We start from the raw sequence: 7,021 nt of genomic DNA, 5'->3' as shown, positions 1-7,021 counted from the left end.
CCAAATGTTCTGAACACCTGCAAGGCGAGAAGAGAGAAATGACATCACGTCTCCCAGATAATCAACCCCTGTTCCCAGGTGAGGAGGGGCAGAGGGATGGGGAAAAAGCCACAGCTCGGAGGGAAATGTCCCCAGAGAAATCCATCCTGCTTTAATCACTCAGTGCATTGTGCTCTCCTCCCAGATAATGGAAGATGGAAGACAGGAAGGGAAAAAGGTTTCAGAGCAAAGAACAAATGTCTTCAGCAGCTCACTGGAGTCAGATCATGTTAAATCTCTGAGAAACACGCTGGGTTTGGGCAAAAAATAACCCAATTCCCCAGGTTTGTGTGAGGCCACCACTGCTGCACGTTCCTGCCTGCAGACACAGAGGGGGCATCATCCCAGCAGGTGGAAACTTGAGCCCACACTCACTCCATGCCCATCCAGCTGCTGAAAATCAGCTCCTGCAGGCAACAGCTCACAGCCAAGTGAACGGTCCTTGTGCTCTCCTGACACAAACAATGCAATAATCCCTTAATTCCTCACTCCCACTGCTTGACAAAACAATTAAGAGTTTAAAACAGTTGGGCAAATGAGGGAAGATCTCCCTCCCTCAGGACTGAGTGGGGTCCTGGGAGTGCCCAACACCTGGCACTGGGTGTTTTGTGTCCCTTGGGGTGTCCTGAGGGCCCCCAAACTTGGCACCATCGCTTTTGTTGCTCTTTAGTCTCATTTTGGCCTGTTCCTTGAAGAGAAACTCTGGGCAAAGCCCAGGTGGGGGTCTCCACTGGTGACATCACTTTCCAAGTGGGGTGGACACAAATTTCCAAGTGGGGTTGACACATGGGTTCCCAAGTGGGTTGGACATGGATTTTCAAGTGAGGGAACACCCCAGATGGGGGTGGCTTTTGGTGGGGCAGCAGAGATGTGGCATCTCAGACCAACCAGCTCACGCTCAGCCTCCCCCCCAGCTGGGGGAACACATGGAAAACCAAAGATTGAAACCACAACAAGCCCCTCCTGCCAGAGCAGGGCACATCCAGACAGGCAGAACATCTCCCTACAGCACAGGGAGCCCAGCACCCAGAGGACACGGGCTCCAGACTGTCAGGAATCCCAACTAGTGCGGGTTCTGAGCTCACATTACCCCAAGATGAGTCATCAAATCAACCAGAAGCCATCAGCAATTTGTTTCCCCTCAAATATTGACACGGGTCTTACAATCCCAGCGTGGAGCGAGCAGGTGAAATGAGAGAGACGTGACATAAATAGTCGAGTCTAAATATAAAGGGGGGGGGGGGGAGAAAAAATGATGCCCTTTAAAAAAGGTTTTATATCCAAATGAAAAATGCCATTTACTTTAATACTTGACTGACCTATTAAACCACTCGAGCTGGAAAGATGAGCTGAACAGCCAGGCTGTGTTTGCAGCCAGGGCCCCCCTAGATGGGCTTTCCCAGATAAGCTTTGAAGGCAAAAATCAGAAATTTCTAATTGGGGGAGTTTTAAATACAGGAAGAAGAAAAGCTGGATTAGTGGAAATCATGGGGAAAATGGGAACCTTGAAATGAGAACAGGAAATGCTGGATAAGGGAAAGGGAAAGGGAAAGGGAAAGGGAAAGGGAAAGGGAAAGGGAAAGGGAAAGGGAAAGGGAAAGGGAAAGGGAAAGGGAAAGGGAAAGGGAAAGGGAAAGGGGAAGGGAAGGGAAGGGAAGGGAAGGGAAGGGATGAATATAAATACATGGGAAAAGATTCCTTGCTGAGCTGGGAACAGTCGGGTTTGGCCACAGGAGCAGAATATGGCACTGGGCAAGCACAAGTACCTCTCTTGGGACCCTCAACCATGGACAGGGACACCTTCCACTAGCTCAGGTTGCTCCAAGCCCCATCCAGCCTGGCCTTGGACACTTCCAGGGATCCAGGGGCAGCCACAGCTTCTCTGGGCAACCTGTGCCAGGGCCTGCCCACCCTCCCAGCCAGGAATTCCTTCCCAATATCCCATCTAGCCCTGCCCTCTGGCAGTTTGAAGCCATTCCCTGTGTCCTGTCACTGCAGCTCCTGATGAGGAACTGTTCCCCCGGTTCCTCCTGAAGATGTTCCTCACCCTCTCACCTGTGCTAGGAGTGATTATTTGGGAAGAGATAACATCTTTTTTTTTTTCCATGGGATCCTCTTGGTTTCGGGCTCCCTGACAACAGGGACGGATTCAGAGCATTATCTGATCATCAGGATAAAATACAGAGCTGTTTGAAAAGGGCAACATCAGTCTATTCACTGCCGTGATACACCTGAGACAGAAAACACGAGGCAAAGCAGGATAATTTAACCTCAGTTTATGTGTCTTCAGGGAAAACAGCACTCCTTGCTGTTAGAGATGTTTAATCTTGCAATAAAAAGGTCCAGCACAAGCCAGAAACAAAAATACAGACAAGTACCCTGAGAATAGTCTATAAAAATACCTATTTTTTTCTCTTTGATGGATCACAGGCTCCTTCTGACGGCTCCTCTGCAAACCCCTGTTGGGAGTACAAAGGTAAATAAGCTCTAAATCTATGAAATAGGATTTGATGGAATCATTGAGGTTGGCAAAGACCTTTAAGATCGAGATCACCGAGTTCCATCTTCAACTGACCACCCTTAGCAAAGGGAAAAGCCCTTCCTTAAGCTGATCAAGGGGAAAAAAAAAATGAGTATTCTGTGAGATCAAAACACAAACCACTGGTGTCCCAAACGCATTTTGCAGGTAGAAAACAGGCCCTGAGAAGCTCTGAGACGTCAGTGTACAAACACAGCCTGCTGCACGTCAAACCATCAGGCCGGACAAGAGTGATATTCCGAAGGCAGGGAAGCCTGACCAGGATAATAGAGAAACAGGTATTTGCCAGTTCATAACCAGGATCCACAGGACAAGCGTTGTCTGCTGATAAATTATCCTTTCAGCACGGAGAAAAAAATGACGGTGGAGAGAGCAAGGAATTTGAAGCCTGTAAATGACTTTTCTAAATGCAGGCAAAGAGGGGGGGGTGAGAGCTCGCTGGTGATTGTCAGAACAAGGTACACCCAGGGAAAAAAAAGCGGGAATTAGCAGCCTGTGCAATCATTTCCTCCACATTTGTGGTGCACAGAGGTTCAGAGACACACACACATCCAGCAAGCAACAGAGAAGAGATGAAAACAAGGGGTTTCCTGGGTGGGTCCAGGAGAAGGGGAACGTGAAGGAGAACGGGAGATTGGAGTTTGAGTGGCAACACCCACGGGGATGATGGGGAAAAAGGTCCTGTTTAGGGGGAAAGCAAGACTTCACCTCCGAGTTTTTGGCAGGGAGATGCATTCCCAGGGCCCCCCAGCTCTCCTGTGCCAGTGGTGGCACCGAGCCATGTCATTATTCCACCGGAGGTGTGAGGAACAGCCCGGTCCTGTCGGCTCCTGCCAAGTGCATCCCCACGGTCCATTTGCTCCTACCCCGGCAGGAGGGACAGGGTTGAAAATGAAATGATGGCTGTGAAAGGAAAATTGCAAGGGACGCCCACAATAACGGGTTTCTGAAGCGTCAAGATCCCAAGAGGATCCTTTTCCAAGAAGGATGAGCCCCCAAGTGCAAACTCGGTATGGAGGAACTCGTGTAAATGGGCAAAAAGGAAGGAATTAAGTCCCTATGCCTTGCAGAGGGGGATGCAAACCAAACCAGCCTTTAGGGCATCCTCTTCATCAGTTTATATGTAGCCCAGTCCTCCATCCTTTATCCTGGAGGGACACGAAAATCCCCAAAAAACCCACGGATTCACGAGGTGACTCAGCGGGTCACCGTAAGGCAAGACACGGCTCTTCCAAACATTAACCCAACCCAGCAGGGGAAACAACAAGAGATGAGACACTCGGGTATCTTCTCCCTCTCGAGGGGCAGCCACAGATTTCTCCTTCCACCCCTGCTTGTTTTGCACTGTCAGGAATTTGGCAGAGCGACGTGTCAGACGAGCAGAATCTCACCCATCCCTCGCGGTGTCAGCTTTAATCTCCGAGCGGAGAAGAGGAAGGGGGACGGAGCTCGGGAGAAGCAGCGCCAGGAGAAGTTGTCAGAGCCGCTGTTTACAAGGAGAGGGTTTTCCTTTCGGCCTCCCAGCCTGAGATCTCCCCGTGGGAGCCGTCAGGCAGCGCTGCCAGGCACGGCAGGGAGATGTTCCGCTCGCAATCAGCTCCGTGTCTGCCCGGGCCCCTCCGGGCTCCGCTGTCACAGGCCCGTCTGGGAACAGCCAGGATGTCAACTCTGCTTTTATCCAAGGCTGCTGCCTTCTAAATCACAGCTCACTGAGGCCCCAGGCCCCACCTGAGGGGAGGTTAGTCTTGCTGCTGGCATTAATGTGGTTTCTTTTCCGACCCAGCAGCTGCCAGCATCCCAAATCTAATAACAAGCTGCTCCATAACACAACACCACTCCTGAAACATCCATCTCTGCCTCCAAAACCGGTTTTTGCCACTGGACATGATCAACTCCGGTTTTAATCCGTTTATTTTCCAGGGCTGGCATTAAACACCGCCCTGTGGCTCACAACTCATCCTCCTGCATTCCACCCTTCAAGAGCAGTTCAGCTCTGGCAGCGCTTAGCAGAGGCACATCAGGCTGCACGTTTAATTGAGTAAGAGATACCGCAATTTTCTTCTTATTTGTGCCATCAGCCCCTCCCTGGAACGGCCTATCAGTGCAAGGATTTGTGTGGATGGTGAGTGCTCGTGGACAGTCCTTACAGCTGCCATAAATCACCCCCACAGCCATCGCTGCAATTTAGCAGGGGTTGAGTGGGTATTTAAAAAGAAATACAGCAGCAATATTCTGGCAGCAAATGAATAAACTCCAATGGTGAAGCTCCAAATATTTGGGAATTATGCTGGTCCATAAACTAAGAAAACTGCTGCCCTCTCTCTGATTCCATCAGGAACTAATTACTTCCACCCATAACGAAGGGCTGCAGAACAACGAGACTCTGTCCCACCAGACTGGAATTTATTAGTTGTAGGAAAAAACCTCTGCTTGATCCCACCAAGGTTCACCTCCCAGGAGAGCACAAACTAACCCAGGAGCAGCTCTTGAGTTCCCAAGGCTCTGTTTGCAGAACACAGAATCACCTCAGGTTGGAAAAGACCTTCAGGGGCATCAAGTCCCACCTTGGATCAGGTGGCACCTCCAGCAATCGGTGCAGAACAGCCTCCTCTGCTTTTTACTGGGTTTGGGGTTTATTGGGGGGGATAGAGTGTATTTTTATTAATTTTTTTAACAAAAAGTTTCTCATCTTAGGAGATAGTCAACGCCCCAGAAATGAGGTCACTGGCCCAAGACAGGTCAGGCTGGGATAACAACACCCCCAGCCTTGGGTTGGACGAGGTCAGACCAGGCAGCCACAACCTGGGGGATGCCCTGGGGAAGCAGCAGATGGTGTGGGAAGAGGAGAAAGGTGGGTGATGGTGGATTGTATCCCTCCTGCGTGCCCAGCAAGGCTGTCCCTCAGCAGCAGCAGCCCTTGGATGAGCTCTGATAGCCCTGGAGCCTTTTAACAGGTGCCAGCAAACGGCTCCAAGGCCAGGATTCATTTGGAGAATAATTACAATCTGTCTTCCCAACCTCTCCCCACTGATTCATTTAATGAACTGTTCTTCCTCACCCTTGCTGAACTCCCTGCCCAGCAGCAGCTCTGGGCCTGACAACACCAATATTCTGCAGGGCCCTGCCAAAAACACTCCCAGAGCGTGCAAGGGGACCCCACAGATCCCCCCCAGCACCATCCTCGTGCTCATCACTCAGGCATGTGCTGTCAGTGGGGTGGTAAAACCCAACCAGGGGATGGTTTCATGCCCTTTGCACACCAAGGGGGTTTGCCTGGCAGGTTTTTGCTGGGCTAAACCCCAGCCAGGCACAGTAACATCCTTCAGGCTCTTAAATGCTCCCTGCAGTCGACTGGAAAAGGTGTTTCCATCATGCACTTGCAGGCACTTCAGTGAGAGAGGCTCAAGTGTCAGCAGAGGGAATTGTTTTTGACTTTTTCTTGTGATGGCTCCAGCATGTGGAAGAGTGAACTTTGGAGAGGCTGCAAAGAATCACAGCATCATGGAATAACAGACTGGGTTGGGTTGGAAAGGAATTTACAGATCTCGTTCCACCCCCCTACCACGGGCAGGGACACCTTCCACAAGCACAGGTTGCTCCAACCTGGCCTTGGATGCTTCCAGGGATCCAGGGGCAGCCACAGCTTCTCTGGGCAACCTGTGCCAGGGCCTGCCCACCCTCTCAGCTAAGAATTCCTCCCAATCTCCCACCTAACCCTGCCCTCTGGCAGTGGGAAGCCATTTCCACTCATCCCGTCGCTCCAGACCTTCCATCCACAGTGTCCTTCTTCCTTCACCCTTGGCTGCACAGAGACCTCCCAGCAACTCCCCACTGCTCTCCAGTTGTGGAAAATTCCAGCAACCAAAGCTGTTCCCCACTGTCTGTTCATACAAAGCCACTCCCCACCGCTCCCTGTCCACACAACCCCAGCCCACCACTCACACAGGGGTAAAAAAAACCCCTCTCCGGGACTCCCTCGGGGTGTGGGGCAGAAGAACAGGCAGCTGTCACATCTCCCACCTCCTGTGGGGGGAAAACATAGCCTGTGGGTAGGTAAAGCAGGGATAGCAGCAGTGCCTGACCCCACGGGAGCAGGAGAGGACACCCTGGAGGAGCGCAGACACCACAGATCTATTTACACCCTCTACAGACAGTGGGAGTTCCCACAGATGGGAGAGAGCTGAGTCACCCTGGAATTAGGGGGAAATGCCGCCACTTTCCACGTTCCATCTGTGCCACCTCTGCCTTGGAGGGCGGGGGGAGCTCACAATTCCCATCCCTGGGAGTGTCCAAGGCCAGGTTGGACGGGGCTTGGAGCAACCTGGGCTGGTGGGAGGTGTCCCTGCCCGTGGCAGGGGGTCCAACTGGATGTTTTTTAAGGTCCCTTCCAACCCAAACCATTCTAGGATTCTGTGCTAATAACTAAAGCAGATTTTACCCCAC

At 51.5% G+C, this 7,021-nt stretch overlaps 1 protein-coding gene across 1 annotated transcript in view; it reads right to left on the bottom strand.

The window, feature by feature from the left end:
• LOC114069184 (acid-sensing ion channel 2-like) overlaps nucleotides 1-7,021 on the bottom strand; it is a 79,823-nt gene that overhangs the window by 41,565 nt on the left and 31,237 nt on the right. The gene's annotated exons all lie outside the window — the stretch shown is intronic.

The sequence above is a fragment of the Empidonax traillii genome, unplaced genomic scaffold (assembly GCF_003031625.1).
Source record: "Empidonax traillii isolate 1590-97213 ecotype Southwest subspecies unplaced genomic scaffold, ASM303162v1 scaffold1210:size234205, whole genome shotgun sequence".
NCBI lineage: Eukaryota > Metazoa > Chordata > Aves > Passeriformes > Tyrannidae > Empidonax > Empidonax traillii.
This window is presented reverse-complemented; position numbering and strand designations above follow the sequence as displayed.